Below are 21,091 nucleotides of genomic sequence, written 5' to 3' on the forward strand. Positions count from 1 at the left end.
AGAAATTGATGAAATGTATGATGACATAAAAGAAATTATTCAGGTAGTGAAGGGAGACAAAAATTTAATAGTCATGGGTGACTGGAATTCGAGAGTAGGAAAAGGGACAGAAGGAAACATAGTAGGTGAATATGGATTCGGGGACAGAAATGAAAGAGGAAGCAGTCTGGTAGAATTTTGCACAGGGCATAACTTAATCATAGCTAACACTTGGTTCAAGAATCATAAAAGAAGGTTGTATACATTGAAGAATCCTGGATATACTAGAAGGTATCAGATAGATTATATAATGGTAAGACAGAGATTTGAGAACAAAGTTTTAAATTGTAAGACATTTCCAGGGGCAGATGTGGACTCTGACCACAATCTATTGGTTATGAACTGTAGATTAAAATGGAAGAAACTGCAAAAAAGTGGGACTTTAAGGAGATGGGACATGGATAAACTGACTAAACCAAAGGTTGTACAGAGTTTCAGGGACAGCATAAGGAAACAGTTGACAGGAATATGGGAAAAAAATACAGTAGAAGAAGAATGGGTAGCTTTGAGGGACGAAATAGTGAAGCAGCAGAGGATCAAGTAGGTAAAAAGATGAGGGCTGGTAGAAATCCTTGGGTAACAGAAGAAATATTGAAGTTAATTGATTAAAGGAGAAAATATACAAATGCAGTAAATGAGCAGGCAAAAGGGAATACAAACATCTAAAAAATGAGATCGACAGGAAGTGCAAAATGGCTAAGCAGGGATGGCTAGAGGACAAATGTAAGGATGTAGAGGCTTATCTCACTAGGGGTAAGATAGATACTGCCTACAGGAAAATTAGAGAGACCTTTGGAGAAAAGAGAGCCACTTGTATGAATATCAAGAGCTGAGACGGAAACCCAGTTCTAAGCAAAGAAGGGAAAGCAGAAAGGTGGAAGGAGTATATAGAGGGTTTATACAAGGGCGATGCACTTGAGGACAATATTATGGAAATGCAAGAGGATGTAGATGAAGATGAAATGGGAGATACGATACTGCGGGAAGAGTTTGACAGAGCACTGAAAGACATGAGTCGAAACAAGGCCCTGGGAGTTGACAACATTCCATTGGAACTACTGACGGCCTTGGGAGAAGCAGTCCTGACAAAACTCTACCATCTGGTGAGCAAGATGTATGAGACAGGCGAAATACCCTCAGACTTCAAGAAGAATATAATAATTCCAATCCCAAAGAAAGCAGGTGTTGACAGATGTGAAAATTACCAAACTATCAGTTTAAAAGTCACAGCTGCAAAATACTAATGCGAATTCTTTACAGACAAATGGAAAAACTGGTAGAAGCCGACCTCGAGGAAGATCAGTTTGGATTCCGCAGAAATGTTGGAACATGTGAGGCAATACTGACCCTAAGACTTATCTTAGAATTAAAGAAAGGCAAACCTACATTTCTGGCATTTGTAGACTTAGAGAAAGCTTTTGAGAATGTTGACTGGAATACGAGGGAATTGAAAGGGAAGCAGAAGTTGAGAATGGAGTGAGACAGGGTTGTAGCCTGTCCCCGATGTTATTCAATCTGTATATTGAGCAAGCAGTAAAGAAAACAAAAGAAAAATTTGGAGTAGGTATTAAAATCCATGGAGAAGAAATAAAAACGTTGAGGTTCGCCGATGACATTGTAATTCTGTCAGAGACAGCAAAGGACTTGGAAGAGCAGTTGAACGGAATGGACAGTGTATTGAAAGGAGGATATAAGATGAACATCAACAAAAGCAAACGAGGATAATGTAATGTAGTCGAATTAAGTCGGGTGATGCTGAGGGAATTAGATTAGGAAATGAGACACTTAAAGTAGTAAAGGAGTTTTGCTATTTGGGGAACAAAATAACTGATGATGGTCGGAGTAGAGAGGATATAAAATGTTGACTGGCAATGGCAATGAAAGCATTTCTGAAGAGGAGAAATTTGTTAGCATCGAGTATAGGTTTAAGTGTCAGGAAGTCATTTCCTAAAGTATTTGTATGGTGTGTAGCCATGTATGGAAGTGAAACATGGACGATAAATAGTTTGGACAAGAAGAGAATAGAAGCTTTTGAAATGTGGTGCTACAGAAGAATGCTGAAGATTAGATGGATAGATCACATAACTAATGAGGAGGTATTGAATAGGATTGGGGAGAAGAGGAGTTTGTGGCACAACTTGACAAGAAGAAGGGACCGGTTGGTAGGACATGTTCTGGGGCATCAAGGGATCACAAATTTAGCATTGGAGGGCAGCGTGGAGGGTTAAAATCGTATAGGGAGACCAAGAGATGAATACACTAAGCAGATTGAGGAGGATGTAGGTTGCAGTAAGTACTGGGAGATAAAGAAGCTTTCACACGATAGAGTAGCATGGAGAGCTGCATCAAACGAGCCTCAGGACTGAAGACAACAACAACAAAATACAATGTAGAGCATTTTTGAAATGCTTATGATGTCTGCTAGCTTGTGGTTTTCCAGTCAAAAGTCATCCAATTTAATTTTGTGGATTTTCTTCACAATTTCTGGCATTGTTGCCTCATTTGGTTCTCTACTGTGATGTTCATCTTGGAAAATGGGCCCTTAAATTCTGCCACCCTATATTTTACTGTTTTAAATGTACAAGCAAACTTCCCCAGAGTAAAATCTAACACAGCTTTAGTATTGGTAGGACTAAGACTTTCCAAGTGGAACTATTCTGTCCCAAGATGGTGACTAGTTTTATCCATTTTTACAAATTTACTTGGTGCTTTCTACCATAGTCAATTGATTGATACAAGAACCATTAACTATGGCTCAGGTTGGGTACTAGTGTACCTTCCATCACTTGGTTTCAGTGTATAATTAGGCATGCTTGAACACGCAGGGTGAGCAATCTGGTTGGGAGTTCAGACAGTGGCAGCAGTTCTACGATGGTGATTGACACTTTACAACTTGAGGAGACACATGCTCAGCGCAAAGTTGCTACGCTTCAGTAACAAGTCATGTGCAGGGGGGCAATTTGCAAGATCAGGGACCCTGATGCAGTGAGACCAGCCCTTGGCTTGCTAGGAATAGGCAAGTTATCAGAGCAAGGCAGTCTACTTGCAAATAGTGTCATACTCAGCATCATAACATGGTATAACCCATGTGATGTCATTCTTGCTCAAACAGCAGTCACCTTAAATATTTCATCAGACCTAATGAGAGCAGAAAACCAACAACAATGCAGTCTGCAAAAATGCACTGAATTTCACCATACCAAGAGAACCAAAGTATCACAGTCAAACCACAAGGACTCATTGGCGGAAGAGGAGCAACATTCAACAGATGAGGATTCTGCCAATCCTCTTATGACTGCTTTGAAAATGACTCTAAAACGCAAGCAAGACATTGAAATCACAGAAGATGAAATTCCCCATCTTACTGACTCGCAAACCTACTAAAGAAGACATACAACCACGGCACAAACCGCAGAAAAACAATGTGGAGCCCTCCAAATTGTTAACACAATAAATAAATAAAGACTCACAACTCAACACAGCAACACAGAAGATAATGTGGAGTTCTTCCTTTAATAACTCCGAATGGTACAAGACAAGTGATATGAGGACACAAATTACAAAAACAGGTTACTGAAGCCTTCCAATTACCATACCTTGAAATAAAAGTCCAAACCAAACAACAGAGGATTGTAATCAACAAGAGAACGCAACTATGAAGAATCACATGTCAAAATATAATTCATCTGAAAAGCTGCCAAAAAAGATGATGAACCACGTCAAAGATGACAGCAACCCACCACTTCAGGCTCAAAACCATTAACAGTACCAACAATACCACATCTAGTGGTTTACCATACCAAAAATTATCTGTAGCACTATAATGCACTTAAAGAGACCATCCCGTGGTCACCCTGCCACAGGGAACCACACCGGAAAAAAATTGATAACAAAAGATATCTTTTACTGGCAAGAAGTAGGATAGAAAAACCTGCAAACCTAAAATTGGACCAGTACAATGAAAGAACTGCCAAGGATTATTTTTTTGCCACCAAATATTGTCATACACCAGTACGTTGTGTTAAATGCAGCTTCAAATCTAGGTGAACCTGACAAGTACCTCCTCTACCATGGGGCAAATCATGCTGTTGATATGTATGCTGTCAAGAAGCCATCCAAAGATTAGAGACTAGATGAACACCAATTAAAATAGGAACATAAACATCACAATCACCACTTACAAGCTCAACAATAACAACCACGACAGTTCAGACTCAACCTTCAACTAACGTCACAGAATACTAAGACCTGGGCTTCCCTAACTAAATGACCACAATACTAAAACACTGACAAACCTGCACAGGATACCTGCCTTGGGACAGTTCTGAAGGAAATAGCATGAATGGCGAAATCAGTTATCAACCTTTGGATCATCTCTATCATTTTCACCACAGTCAGTAAGATCAAGATGTGAGAGATGACACTGAACATCTACTAGCCCTCTTTGAAGGTATTGTAACCTTTATGATATAAAACTGACAGAATCAGAGTATATTTTATGTGAGACATGAAATTTATTGTATGGAATGCCAATGGTATTAAAAAAAATTAAATAAGAGTGTTTCATCACCCAACATACCACAGACATCGGTTTGATATCAGTAACTTGCCTACAACATGGAGACACCTTAAAATTAACGAACATGATCAGTTACAGATCAGACAGGAGCAAAAAAAGAGGAAGAGGCACTGCAATTTTTGTACACAAGTCTCCCCACAGTGAACAGATACCATGTCTAAAAGCCACGGAAGCCAAAGTAGTAATGATTGCAACCAGAACCAGATTATATTACATTAGATTAGATTAGTTTTTCGTTCCATTGATCTGTGCTGAGGAGGTCCTCGTGGATGTGGAACAATTCATTTTTTTTTAAGCTGAAATAACAATACTAATAGTATGAATATATACAATACAGCATTTGTTTCTATTAAAAAAATTGTCAATGGGTTAGAAGAGTTGGGCCACTAGTAAGTCTTTCAGGCTCCTTTTAAACTGATCTTTATTTGTAACTAAATTTTTTATGTTTGCTGGCAAATTATTGAATAAGAGTGTTCCTGAGTAGTGGAACCCTTTTTTAACTAAATAAGTGCTTGCTCCTGGTATTGTATGTATGAACTGAGCTGTTTGTTGGAAAAAGCGATATATTATTTAGAAGAAATTTCATTAAGGAGTAAATATACTGAGAGGCAGTAGTTAGTATAATCAGTTCTTTGAAGAGGTTTCTACAGGACATCCGTGAATTTACTCCACAAGTAATACGTATTACACGCTTTTGGACTCTGAAAACTTTTGTTTGACTTGAAGAGTTACCCCAAAATATTATACTATATGACATTATGTAATGAAATTAGGCAAAGTATGTGAGCTTTCTCATTTTTATGTCACCTATGTCTGCTAACACTCGAATTGCAAATACAGATTTGTTAAGGCGTTTCTGCAGTTCTGTGGTGTGCCACTCTCAACTGAATTTATTATCAAGTTGTAATCCCAGGAATTTAAGACTGTCAACATCTTCTATCTGCTCTTCTTCATACTTTATGCATATGCTGGGTGGAACCCTCTTACAGGTTCTGAATTGCATATAGTGAGTCTTTTCAAAGTTTAATGTCAGTGAGTTGGCTTTAAACCATTTATTAATATCCATGAAAATATCATTAGTAGATCTTTCTAGAGCTACACTTGACATACTATTTATTGCAACACTTGTGTCATCTGCAAACAAAACGAACTTTGCTTCTGGCAGTGTAAGTGATGAGAGATCATGAATGTACACAACAAAAAGAAATTGCCCTAAGAAGGATCCTTGTGGAACACCACAGTAATTTCTTCCCATTCTGATGATGACTGATGACTTAATTCACTAGTCCCTTGCACTGACACCCTTTGTTTCCTGTTAGCGAGGTATGACATGAACCATTTTGCAGCACTGCCCATGACACAATGGAATTCTAATTTATTTAAAAGGATGTTGTGGTTCACACAATCAAATGACTTTGACAAATCACAGAAAATACCTGCTGCTTGTAATTTGTTATTTAATGAATTAAGTACATTTTCACTGTAGGTGTAAATACCCTTCTCGATATCAGAACCCTTCAGAAATCCAAACTGTATTCTTGGTAATATGTTATTTGTAGTCAGATGGTTGAGAAGCTGCCTGTACATTACTTTTTCTAAAATTTTTGAGAATGCTGGCAAAAGTGAAATTGGTCTGTAGTTTACTGATCCTGACAATCCCATTCTATCAGTAATGGATATAAAGTACTTGTTAAATAGATTTGCCACACTATACCCGTCAGTTACTAATGTCATCTACCCTTAATGCTATTTGCTCCTGTTCCTTTCTGGTTCTACCAGTCTCCTCTTTCACTATATCACATATTGCTTTTATTTTGTTCCCTGACATTGCTATCTTCTTCTCATAGTGCATTTGTTTAGATGTCTGAATTACTTTTTTTAAAGATTTTACAGTATTCATTGTATTTAGCTGAATCATCAGCATTGGAGCTATTATTGGTTGACAGATACATTTTCCTTTTTGTCTTACAGGAAATCTTTAGTCCTTGTGTAATTCATGGTTTTATTATAGACTTCTGTTTAATTTGAGTAACTTTTAGAGGAAATCAGTTTTCAAACATGGTACTGACATTGTTCATGAATGTGTTATATTTTTCATTCATGTCTTGAGCACTATAAACATCTTTCCAGTTCATATTTTTGAGCAGTTTTCTAAAACACTCAATTTTTGGTTGATGGACTACTCTCCTGTACTCAGATTTAGCAGTCTTGATAATCTGCTTAGAATTTACATCTAAAACAAGGAGCTGCATGTCATGATCTGATAGTCCATTTATTACAGGTTTTATGAATTTTGTTCCTTTGATTTATCTATAAAAATGTTATCAATGGCTGTCCTTGTGGATTTAGTGATCCTAGTTGGAAATTTTACAGTGAGAGCTGAAAGACATTACTAACTGCAGTAAATGTTTATTGGAAGATTGAATTAGAAAATCTGTATTCAAGTCACCAGCAATCTAAATTTCTTTGTTTCTTCCTGTTAAATAACCCAAAAGAGCTTCTAGATGACTTATGAATAGATTATAATTTCCTGCAGGTGCTCGGTAAATAGTTACTATTATATAGGATCTGTTATGGAACTCTACTTCTGTTGCACATACTTCTAGATGCTGCTCTAAACACAATTTATTAATGTCAATGTTCTTGAATTTGTGGCAGTTTTTAATAAACGTGGCAATTCCTCCTCCATCCATATCTACTCTGCAAAAGTAGGAAGCTAGCTTAAATCCTGAAATGTCTAACATATCTATACCAGTGGTCAATTGATGTTCAGAGAGGCAGATTATGTCAATTTGGTTAGATGAATTCATTTCATCAATACAAATGAGTAGTTCATCAACTTTATTTCTGAGTCCCAGAATCTTCTGGTGTAATGAAGATAACTGATACTGCATACTAATGGGATTATAATTGCTTTGACGAAGATGAACTGGCAGTTTCTGATTATTTTCTGTTAAACATTGTTTAAATGGATGCTGTATGCTAAAATCTGACTCCTGTTCATATGTTTTCTCAAACTGAGTGTGTCTGACAATCTCTCTTAAAACACGTTTTCTTTCCCCCTTCCCTAACCTAAAAAAGGCATCCCTGTGACACCTGTGGCCACTGGTATTTTACCATTTGTGACAGTGTCCCCCCTTAAGTTTTCTGCAATCAACCCAGACAGTTTTCCCTTCCCTTTCCTATTGAGGTGAAGGCCATGCCTAGTGTAGTCCCACTTATCGATAGCATCCACAGGAATCAAACCAATATGGGACCCTATATCCGTCCTAAGCAGCCACTCCAACCCCAAGTTCACAATCCTGATGTAAGAGTTCAAATGAGGCTGATCATGGCGTCTCAACACAGACACAAATCCTACACTCGTATGCTTCGTTGCCGATGCCATCTTCACCAGGTCACTCTCTATGGAATATTCAGAGTCTCTGTCAATGCTATTTCCTGGACCACCCACTATAACCACGGCATCCTCCTTTCTGAAATCCTTGCATAAAGAACCTACATCCTGTTACCTGGCCCAGATCTGCACTAGGCTTGAAAAAGTTTGTGGCCTGGTACTCTGGACCTAGATTTTCCTGCATTAGTTGGCCAACACCTCTACCATGGGAACTACTTAACAACAGAACTTTCTTTCTCTTTACAAATTTCCCAACCTTTTTCAAGTCCTTGAAAGCTTGTTGTGCGCTTTCTACAGCTTCAGCTACATGAGGCTCATACAATTCTGACTGAGGCAACAGGTCAAATCTATTTTCAAGATTTGTGACAAAGCTATCTGATGCTCTCCTTTGCCTGTTCCCCCTATTACCTGTTGCCACTTCCCACCTCTGTTCACCCTTCTCCCTCTTTAACCTGTCCCCATTTCCCACGCCAATACATTCACCCCAATGAAAGAAACTACAGCACCCATCACACCACACCCCGGAACTAACGATCCTAAGGCATGTCACACACTTCTCACTCATGGTAAGAACAGAAATCGCATAAACTGATTTAAGTACTGATTAAAACATAAACAAAGGACCCTAGAAACTATTCAGTCAGACATAAATAAACTGAAAGAGTACTAATAAAAAAACTGGTGATTACATATAAGTTTAAGTCACTGTTTACTTATGATATGCGCGCGTGAAATAGAGCCTACAATCCGTGCTATAGGAGCGAGAAGGAAAATAAACTTCTTACCCCGTTTAATCTTCTTTAAAACTTCACTAACACTTCCACTAATGTAACAACACTTATATTTATACCAACTGGAAACGTTTACCTATAAGTTTAATTCACTGCTTACTTACTCCATGTTACATCTCTGCTTGGAACGCACCTTCGTTACAGACGCCATTTTTAAGGCTACCGTAGCCAGGACAGTAGCAGTCTATCTGTGAGTGAGACAAGACTTGACCAGGATAGATGCAGAAAACCTCACAAATCTTGGTAACTATGTCTTTTAGGATGTGCCTTAAATTCAAAGCATGTCACTTGGAACTTTCGTCATACCAACAGAAAAGGTCAATTGCTCCACAATCTGGACGACCACGTACCCATAGACATCAAGGCACTGAAAGAAATGATATTAGTTCCATTTAACCATTGATGGTATCATACATTCTCAACATTTTCATCTGCAAAAACACAAAACCTGGTATCAATTTGACCATGATCAATGAATTAACCTCAGACCACAACCCAGTTTTCAGGATTCTGAAGAGAGTTTCAGTTCCATATGACACGTCTGTAAAATCAACAATGGAACCAACAGTGCTGATCCCTCACAAATAACATTCAACTCAACCGGTAACCTCACGGCACAGACAAAATTTGACTAAAAAGATCCACTTTAAAGATGGCACTTCCTTCACAGTACGAAGAAGAACTGCCATCTCTACTCTTAGAACCAAATATATAGAAAAACAAATATTGAAAATGGTGGCAAAGACCAACGGATAATGCATTACTTACAAGGTGAACTCCGCAGCAGACTTCAAGAATGGAAATATGTAAAGTGGGAGGATGGTTCAGATTCCTTTCTCCTACAATCTAAAGCAGGATAGCAACCAATAAAGGCCATTATAACACAGAAAAAAATCTGAAACATTCAATACTCACACCACAGAATATGAGCCACACATGACTGCAGAAACTTTTGTGGATATGAATAAGGTCTCTGATATACACTTAACACCTCAAGAATCAGAAAAAAAACAGACAACCAACCAAACAGAAAATGGCTTTCATTACTATCCACATGGACAGCAACCTGAGCTCACAACCCTTTGAGAAGTAATAAAACTAATCAAATACATGGCAGCACACTCTGCACCTGGAATATATGGCATAGTCAAGGATAACCTTTAACAACTAGCAACCAACATTATTAACAAATCACTTCAAATTTACTAGTTCCCTGTGCATTGGAAGATGCTAAGGATAGTGACAATTTCAAAGCCAATTAAAACTGGTAGATCATTACAGGCCCATAAGCCTCCTCATCAACATTTTATCCTTGACTTTATAAAGACAACATTATTAAAACAGGAAACTACCAGAGAGAAGAAATTTTGATTTAAAAGAAAGTTATATGCTTAAGTGCAGTTTATGGCTTGCTGAACATACAACACATGACATCAACTTCACAAAATCTACAGTGGGCGCATTGATGGACAGGGAAAAAGTATATGATAAGATATGGAGAAATAACCTTATCAATAATCCCATTACACAGACCTAAATCCTAGTCTGTGATCTGAAATTACGTAATAATTTATCCAGGACAGTCACAGTCTCCACGACAAGAATTGTTTTGGGCCACAAAACACAACAGCTATCATTTCACAGAGCTCAGTCCTACCATCAGTTCTCTTCAACATCTACATCAATGACCTACCCCTAAAGCCCAGAGTAAAGCTTGCCACAGATGTGGATGAGACAACATTATACACAAGTGGATACCAACACTCTGCCTATATTTTAAAGATCCATTGACACCTATCAAAGACTGAAACAATGGTGCTGACTTAATAAAATTCAGCACAACATGACGAAGACCAAAGCAGTATATTTTACACGAAAAGAATCTGGAGTTCTATAAAAACTGGTGAGGTGCCAAAACCATCACCCCACCACCACCAAAAGTACAATACTCTGGCATTGTTGTGGATCAGCAAGCGAGAACTACATTGCAAAAAAGTTCCATAAATGTCTACCAATGACTATGGTGCTCATACCAATGGATCTTCGAGCCCTGCCACGGGAACAGACACTGGACACCCAAAGCACCTTAAACACAGTAAAGCTTTGAGGAAAAAATAATTACTACCACCAAGAATCACCATCAAAACAGCAATTCCTTCATGGTTCAATCCCCATCATTAGGAAAGTTTTCATACTGTGACATAATGACAGTTCTGCTTTAAGGTCTCAGTTGGTATGCTCACAACCTAACAGGTAGGTAGGTATAAAGTGACAAAAACTCAGCACGCAGAACAAGAAATAGAAAAGCCAAATGCTAACTAACTAAGGAAAACACCACAAAAAGCCCAGGTGGTAGGGGCTCCTACCCAAAAACAAAGCAATAATAAATGGCACCGTCAGACTCAAAAAAGATGATGGAATAATATTGACTACATTCCAAATGTGTTATTTGTATATACGTTCATATTTGGACTGTGACTAATAAATTTCAGTTATCCTTTGCAAGACATTAGGACAAAACAATTCATACATATCCATCACTATAATAAAAAATAAGAAAATGATAATATGCCTATAGCATTACTGCAAATTTCAGGCTCATTTATCCTAGGTTTCAGGTTCTGTTACACTGGGACAAGTGGCAGGCAGACTTAAAGGAGTGCTGTAGCTCATGTCATTAGACAGACACCAGACGATCTCATTGTGGTGCAGCCATCATGTGATGTCACAGCACTTTGGATGGGGCAGCCCCACAAGTAGTGCCACCAGAGTCTCACAGTGGCATCAGGACTGGACTGGGCTGCGACATGTGGCTACCGGCTCTGCCGATTCCTGACAGCACTATTGCTTACGTGCACAAGCAAAGTTGTGATCGACATCCCAGTAAAGTTTGAAGCCTTACATCAAAACATCTCTTGTTAATCCATAAAAGTCAAGTGTCCCACACTAGCAGGAACTTGGCCCCTAGCTATTTGCAAAACTACTGCGGATGAGTCCGCACATTCAAACAGCCAGCTTGGGTACGCCATTCCAACAATCCTACTATTTTATGTCAAACATACAGACATGTGATGTTTGACATAAAATATGACTGTTGGAATGCTAAGACAAATTGGTTACACAATTGTGGATAATTTTGATATGGTTCAGCTTCAATAGAATATGGCTTGCTTTTAACGAATCTGTTGTGCCCTACATCCTGGATGATAGTTAATAACGGAAACCGGTATATGACTAAAGGTACAATAAACAACTGATGGTTAAAATGTGTTTCACAAAATACTCCACGGCTGTTGAACCTCACCTCAAGGAAACATTACATATTTTCAAAACCCCTATTTCACTCCCTTATGGATGGAATATAAAAAAATCTCACCTTAAATAATGTCTACAGTACAAGATCAACACCCTCTGCAAATTTCAAGTTTCCATCCTTAGTGTTCTCGGCTGGGAAATGTCAGTCACTCAGTCAGGACATTGCCTTTTATATATAGAGATTTTTTTTTGTACTGAGGCCAAAAATTGAAGCTCATGTTCCTGTCAAATAAATAGCGTCAAAAGGGAGGCAAATCTGGACTTCTAATGAGGCTTACATTTACAACAACAGAGAAACCAACAGCACAGCTCTCCCAACCAACAAGCACTGAGTCAGCAAGCATCATTGTTCAAGATGATAAGCAGTGTGTAAATATTGCCTAAGTATTTGTACTGTAGTCTTGCATTCTTTTTTAAGTGTGCTTTGTTCTCATATCGGGCCACGAAACAGTTGTGAATAATAGGAATCTGAATCTTCATCTATATCTTTATTCTGTAAACAACTATGAAGTGTGTGGCAGATGGCACTACCCAGTGAAATATTCTGAGAATGCACGCTGTTACAGAGTGATTATCTGTAAATATCACATTAATGCAGTAAATGCTCAAAAGTATGTCTATCAATCTCAATGCATTTGGCAATACGTGTAATGACATTCCTCTCAACGAGTAGTTTGCCTTCTGTAATGTTTGCACATGCATTGACAATGCACTAATACATGTTTTTAGGCATTGTTGGTGGATCATGATAGCAAATATCCTTCAACTTTCCCCAAAGAAAGAAATCCGGGGATGTCAGATCTGCTGAACGTGCGCGCCACGGTATAGTGCTTTGACGACCAATCCACCCGTCATGAAATATGTTATTCAATACTGCTTCAACCGCACGCGAGCTATGTGCCAGACATACATCATGTTGGAAGTACATCACCATTCTGTCATGCAGTGAAACATCTTGTAGTGACATCAATAGAACATTACTAGGAAATCAGCATACATTGCACCATTTAGATTGGCATCAATAAAATGGGGGCCAATTATCCTTCCACCCATAATGCCGCACCATACATTAACCTGCCAAGGTCGCTGATGTTCCACTTGTCACAGCCATAATGGATTTTCCATTGCAAAATAGTGCATATTATGCCGGTTTACGTTACCACTGATGGTGAATGACACTTCATTGCTAAGTAGAACGTGTGCAAAACATCTGTCATCGTCCCTTAATTTCTCTTGTGCCCAGTGGCAGAACTGTACACGACATTCAGAGTCGTCACCATGCAATTCCTCGTGCATAGAAATATGGTACGGGTGCAATCGATGTTTTTGTAGCATTCTCAACACCGACGTTTTTGAGATTCCCGATTATCGCACAATTTGCCTGCTACTGATGTGCGGATTAGCTGCGACAGCAGCTAAAACACCTACTTGGGCATCATCATTTGTTGCAGGTCTTGGTTGACGTTTCACATGTGGCTGGACACATCCTGTTTCCTTAAAAAACGTAACTACACGGTGAACGGTCCGGACAATCGGATGCTGTTGCCCAGGATACTGAGCAGCATACATAGCACACGTCTGCTGGGCATTTTGATCATAATAGCCATACATCAACATGATATTGACCTTTTCAGCAATTGGTAAATTGTCTATTTTAACACAGGTAATGTATCACGAAGCAAATACCATCCGCACTGGCGGAATGTTACCACGTACTTATACGTTTGTGACTATTACAGCGCCATCTGTCACAAAGCGAAAAAAGTGGTCCAACTAAAACACTCATATTTGTTTTTGTACTACAAGAATATGTAATAAAAATTGGGGGTTCCTATTTTAAAAAATGCAGTTGATATCCATTTGACCTATGGCAGCACCATCTAGTGGGCCAACCATAGTGCCAACTGGTTTCCCCCTTCAAGCTAGATGAGATTCGTTCTTTGTAGTCTTTTCGTTTGATGCTTATTTCGTGAGATATTTGGTCTTGGTCTGGTCACTATCAATAGAGCACCCTGTATAGTGTTAAGCAGACAGTTCAGGTGAGTAACACCAGTAACTGCCAGTATTGCACTATTACAACTTTATTGTATAATTGTGTCCTCATATGAGATAAAAAGCTTAGCAATCTCATCCTATGACCACATAACCACCTAGTTTTGATAGAGCCTCTGTCTGATAAATTTTCAATCTTTTTTATCTTTTTACAATACTGAACACTTATACCAGACAATTATATGTTTTGTGGTGAACATTTCAATTTACCCATTTCAGTGTCTCAAACTCTCCTACAATATATATTACAGTAACAAGGTATCTAGGGCTGTGGGCAAGATCAGGATATCATCTGAAAGCTAGACTGCAAGTAACTGAGGCCTGGAGTCAGAAGACCCTTGAAAGACTGCTACAGAAAATGGCAATATATTGTGAAAATTACAATATTAACTCAGCTATCGTCTACAAAAACTGGAGACAATACGGCTAACTTCCAATTACTTTACATGTTTTATTTTTGTTTAAATGTTATATCTTTTTTGAGTTGATTGTTTCTTAAACATTTGATAGTTAGCAATCAATTTTAAGGTAGGTTACTGTTATACCTTAAGGGGAGCCGGAACGATCCATCTCCTCCATGTTAATTTTAGCAAACAGAAGGAACATTTTTTCTAAAACCATTACACATATTGCTCTGAAATTTGGACTACATGTTCAGTGAATATTTCTCTACAAAGTTACAATGCCATGTTAAGAAATATTTATTGGTGTTTCTTTTACAATTTTTTTAAACAGATGCTTATTTTTTCTCTAAAATTTTGCACATATTCTTCTATAACTATTGAATTATACAATATATTTTTACAAATCGTTATAAAAATGAAGGAAAAGAAGTAAACAATATTGTGTATAAATTTCATTGACATGCTATTAGCAGTTTTGAGAAAATGTTCCTCAAACATGAAAATTTTAAAGTTACGGGAAATGGCTTCCAAAGATTTTAAATATGTTCCTGCCCCATATGATGGATTATCAGCATCCTCTTCTTTTTCCAGTGTTAGTTTCCTTTTCACTGGTCTTTCCTTCCCTTTTGCTGCATGTTGTAGGCTTTTGTCTCTTCTTCCTGCACCTCTTAATCTTTCTTCATCAATTAGGCGTATTGTGAAAATGTTGGTGTGTTCTAGTTGGGAACCTAAAAGTTTCAGCACATCACATTTGATAATGTTTCCTTCATTGTGTGTTACCACTGCATCGTACACTCCAAAATGCAATGTTTTTAACTGTACAAACACTCTTTTGCGAATCCTAATCCAAATTAAATTATTTACACTTTCATTTGGATTTTGTGTTTTCCCATGTAAACACTTTTCCAATAAACTTGGCTGCGATAAATCTCTGAAAATGGGCTTAATTGCATCAATTACAGCATTTGGTAAACTGTTTTAATGGGCATATTCCTTTCCTGATTGGTACTTACACTATGAGTCATCACTTGTGGGGCACAGTGCATGTTGTGGGTGCTCATTTGTATAAGTATGAAAAAATAATGTCCATTCTGCTCTCCTCATATGCTCAATGCTTCTTGTGTTTTGCCTGATTGCACACCCATAACACCTCTGCAATCTATCAATTGCTTCATCTGTCAATCTTCCTCTTCCTCCAAGGGTTCACATGTCCAATGCCCTCCTGTTTTTTTAATGTGAATTTCATTGCCATAAGGTCTGAGTTTCTCTACAGCTTTATATCCCTTAGAATTACCACTTCCTAGATAGATAAGTGCATCGTACATTATACGACTCCTGTGATCTGGGAAAAATTGCTTTCACTCCCTCTACTTCCATGGCTTCACTCGTGCCATGAAAATTTGCTTCACATCTTTCACTATGTTCGTCCTTTGTATTGCCCTTACATCTACAATGTTTTGAGAGAATAGTAACATCAATTACTTTGCAACTGTCTCCACTGGTACCTGTCACAACTCCATTTAGAGATTTATGACCTCTACGTTGTCATGATATATCTAAAGCAACAGTTAAATCTTTACAATTCCCATTATCTGTCACAGCTTCTTCAACTGCTTTCTTCATTGTTGCTTGAGCAATACCTTCAGCAGACTATCCCACCAATTCACTATAAAATCCTAACTTGGTTGGTGGTTTTGGCAAGTTTATAATTCCACACAACATTGTCCCTTCAGCACTGCCCTTACCAATGCAACACAAGCCATACACTAGCCTAACATTTATGTCATACACCTTCTTTCCACTATTAATACTATGAGGAATACCTTTGGGAACTGCTGCAGCACATTTGTTACACTTCAATAACATTTTACATGCCAAACCAACGTGTGAAGTTATTTTCAATTCCATTCCTCTTTCTTTGCAAACTTGGAGAAATACGTTATGTTTAAAAATATTAGAGAGCAAGGAAATGTTAATTATTTCATTCACATCATTGCGGTAACTTTCATAGTTTTCAAATTTTTCTTTCTTGTCACAAAGTTTCTTGTTGGAAGAAGTTCTATCACATTCATTTGGAGTAGTCGGTGAAACAGTCTGAGAAGCATCTCCCTTCGAAACAACAAAAGATTTCTTCTTCCACTCATTGTGCCTTGTCTTAAACACTTGACTGCTGAAATGGGGTACATTGATATCCACAAATCAAATACGTAAAACAGGTACGAGCAAAATTTGTCAAATATGCAAAATTGAACATCTAAACAACGCAAAGCATACTCCACAAGTCAACACACACAGTATAGTGTTTATGTTTACCGATATGAACAGTCACTTGTCACAGAGATAAAGCCATATAACGTTGGAAAACAAAACACTGTCTAATTCCACAAAGATACCCTGCTTGCAGCCAGCGAGCGGTGCCATCAGAGGTGACACACCAAGTCGCTACAACCGTTTACGTGGCACGTCAACTTTGCTGTGATGAAAAACACATTTAGAATTCACTTAGAAGGGTGAAAATTGATTTGTTTTATTCAGGAAACTCCAAATAATTTTATAATGAAAAAAAAACATTAATTTTGTCATCTTCATTGTTCTGGCTCCCCTTAAAGGTAAACATATTTCATTAGCAAAGCCAAAGTACATCATTTTGTATTATTAATATGAAAATGGATGTAGGAAACTTTCAAAAATAGCCATAAAATTGGGCTCTTCGGCAATCCTGAACAGCTATTTCAATAGCTTTATTCCACCATGGCACCAGCTGGTGGTTGACACTGTCTGTAGAAAGGGGAATAGCAGTACTGGCAGCATAGGTGATTGTGTCAGAGAAGCGGTGAAGGTAACAGTAAAGGTATAAAACTGCCAGCTGACTCTTAAAAGCACTCAACATGGAAGTCGGTCGATCTGGCAGTGGCAAGGAAAATAGTCATGATCAGTGCAGCGAAGTCATGAGATTGGGGAAAGAGATAACAAGATCAGCAGCTGAAAACGTGTCACTGACAGCACTGTGGAAATACCATCATTGAGAGACAGATTACAGTCGATAAAAAGCTGGTCAAGTAGACGGTACTCTTTTACAGGGGGTGGTATGCATTGAAATCACCAGGAGGGAAAGTTGCTGGATTAAGGTCATCAACTCAAGGCCAGTTATACTCTGATGAATATTACTTTATGACTGAAGACTGCAATGGTTTGCAAAGAGCCACACTAGGCAAGGCACTGCATGCACCTACAAAGCAGGCAACGCAGCGAGCAAACGGCTCTCGAGAAAACTACGATTAGCTCGCGGCTGGCTCCTACTACTCAACTCATCGAAACATTAATGACAAAGTAATTTTAACTGCAATATAATGGTCTACCTGGTGTTAAATAAACACTGCAAATTGTGATCACTGAGATTGTTTTCACTGGCTACACTATTGTTTCCAATGTGGTATGAAGGGAGGAGGAGGAGATTAGTGTTTAACGTCCCGTCGACAACGAGGTCATTAGAGACGAAGCGCAAGCTCGGACGAGGGAAGGATGGGGAAGGAAATCGGCCGTGCCCTTTCAAAGGAACCATCCCGGCATTTGCCTGAATCGATTGAAGGAAATCACGGAAAATCTAAATCAGAATGACCAGAGACGGGATTGAACCATCGTCCTCCCGAATGCGAGTCCAGTGTGCTAACCACTGCGCCACCTCGCTCGGTGTGGTATGAAGGGGAATCCAATCATTGGCCACATCTGTACGAACCAATGTACAACCCCCCACCCCCCCCCCCCCCCCCCCAGGTGCCCCCTCAGTGTCAGTACGGATCTGACAGAATGCACGGTACCAGTGGAGCATTGCAGAATGCTCATCAGTGAAGTATGTTTCTTGTAGAGCAATGCAAATTACAGATGAGGAGGAAATAAGGTGGTGGTGTTCCAGCAGGTGTCAGAACATCCATTATATTTCCACTGAACTATCACATTATGGGTGTCCAAGTTAGGTGTGAAGAAGTCAGAAAGAGTGGTCATGCTCCAGGGTCACTGTCTGTCAGCAATGAGGTTGGAACCATATCAATCCAACATCAATCCAATATCAGAATCCAACAACAAGGGGGAGATTTGCTGCTTCCTGGATCCCCACAGTAGCCTTGTCCCAATTCTTCTTCTTTTCCTCCTCCTCCTCATCCACAGCCTTTGGTGGCTACAATTCTTGTGAGGGCCTATCCATGATGAGCATGGGGCAGATGAAGAGCAGGCAATCCTGGAACCCATGGTCTACAGTTCCTTCAGCCATTGGCTGGCTTCAGGCCATTGGTCTGTGGGTTTCTGGGGAGAGGGGTCCAAAGAGTAAGATCCATCGCTGGTAGAAGCTGGAAGAAGCAGCTATTCCACAAGAGAGAAAGGTGACGGGAGAACTGGTTTGGGAAACACTGAACTAACAACTTTGAGCTGACAACTTTGACTTTCAAATAATTGGTTGTCCTATCAAGAGTATATAGGCGCTCACTTTCTTTCTTTTTCTCACCTCAATATATCACAAGTGATCAGTAGATTTATACTCCCGTAATTTCTTTCCTTTCATGGAGACTGGGCAAACTTGTAAACTTAGTGGATGGTGTTCCATGCGATTAACACATGAATGTAGTCAGTTCACCAGGACTACCTACGTTGAATGATCATCTGCAGTTACCACAAATTGGGTCCACTGTGAAGTGAGACGATATATTACCAAACCATAAGTATTGGAAGTGGATGAAGGTTTCATGTCATACCTGGACACCATGGCCAATTTTTTCTGGGAGGACATTCACTTCAAAGAGTATTTCTTTTGTTATCCTTGGGACATTTTTGGAAGCATCTGCAAAAGTACACCTTGCCCTCCATATTATGATATAGCTCCTAACCTGGTTGAAGTGTTAAGGTGTATGTGGAGAATGATTTATATGACCATATTCAAAGTCATGTGTAGAGCAATGGTCACCGATATGTCACCCAGGTGTTCACATGCCAGAAGAGCTATAGACTGGGCAGTGGAGGAGGCTTTAATCAACAGTGATACGTTGTGTATTTTTCCAATGACTCAACTTCTCCATGTAACATGGGGGATCTGGCCATCCGCTCCTTTGCCAAGGTACAGACAGACTTCACCCTGTACCACAGAGAGAGGGGGGGGGGGGGGGGGGGCACACAGCCCGATGTATTCATAACAAAGTAATCACTTTGGGCCGTCCACACAGTGGGTGGGTAACATAAGCCTCGAAGCAGCAGTGGCCTCAACAGGAGTAAAGCGTCAGCACTTCCATCTGCAGGGTTGGGATATGGGCCAAAGTACAGACAGACATCTCCAATTTTCATAGCCCTTTCATCCTCAGTTGCAGATTACCCACTGAAAATGTTTTGCAAAGAATAAAGGTGAAACACGTATGACACAGAAATTGAGACAAAAGTAAAGCATTGTTCCAGGAAACATTACAAGAAATACTAGTTAAAACTGAAATCCACAAAAGCAAAACGCTCATTTAGCACTAAATTAAAGGAGATGCTTCTTGTACTGAGATCCAAAAATTAAAGTTAATGTTTCAATATCATGAACAGTGTCAAAAGAGAACAAATTTGAACCTGAACTTTGCCAACCAACGGACATCAAGCAAAGGAATATGGCAGTTCATAAGCAACAGCAAATTGTTAATATCACCTGAAGTATCTGAACCACAGTATTGCATTCATTTGTTAGTTTAGTTTGTTCTCATATTTCAAGAAAAACACCTGTGAATAACAGGTGCACAAATACAGATCTTTGAGAGTGTGATGTAGTGCACTATATACACACATAAACAAAATTTTGCATAACCCCGATTTCCATAACTCCTGAAGGTAGATGTTGACTGTGGATATTGTACCACAGACACAGTTCCTTTGACTGTTCAGAGATGTCAGTAAACATGCCCAAAGATGTAAACAATCATGCATGAGAAGTGCCTATTAGATGGAGGCGGTCCAAAGCCAATCAATTAGAGTCATCCCACCAAGAAGGCAGTACACGGCTCATGCTGTCTGTAGCTCAACCATACCTAAACAGTCAAAACCGCAGTTCGATCGCGTCCGCATTGTTGCTTTGTGCCAGGAACGGCTCTCAATGAGGGAAGTGTCCAGTCGTCTTGGAGTGAACCAAAGCGATGTTGTTCGGACATGGAGGAGATACAGAGAGAGAGGGGAACTGTAGATGACGTGCCTCGCTCAGGCAACCCAAGGGCTACTACTGCAGGGGATGACCAATACCTACCAATTATGGCTCAGAGGAACCCCGACAGCAGTGCCACCATGTTGAATAATGCTTTTCGTGCTGCCACAGGACGTTTTCTTATGACTCAAACTGTGGCAATAGGCTGCACCAGACAATCGTCATAGACGTGTTTGGAGACAACCTGGTCAGGCTGAACACCTTAGACACACTGTACAGCAAATGCAGCAAGGTGGAGGTTCCCTGCTACTTTGGGGTGCATTATGTGGGGTGGTGGTCATGGAAGGCACCGTAATGGCT

Source organism: Schistocerca gregaria, chromosome 8, assembly GCF_023897955.1.
Source record: "Schistocerca gregaria isolate iqSchGreg1 chromosome 8, iqSchGreg1.2, whole genome shotgun sequence".
NCBI classification, from domain to species: domain Eukaryota; kingdom Metazoa; phylum Arthropoda; class Insecta; order Orthoptera; family Acrididae; genus Schistocerca; species Schistocerca gregaria.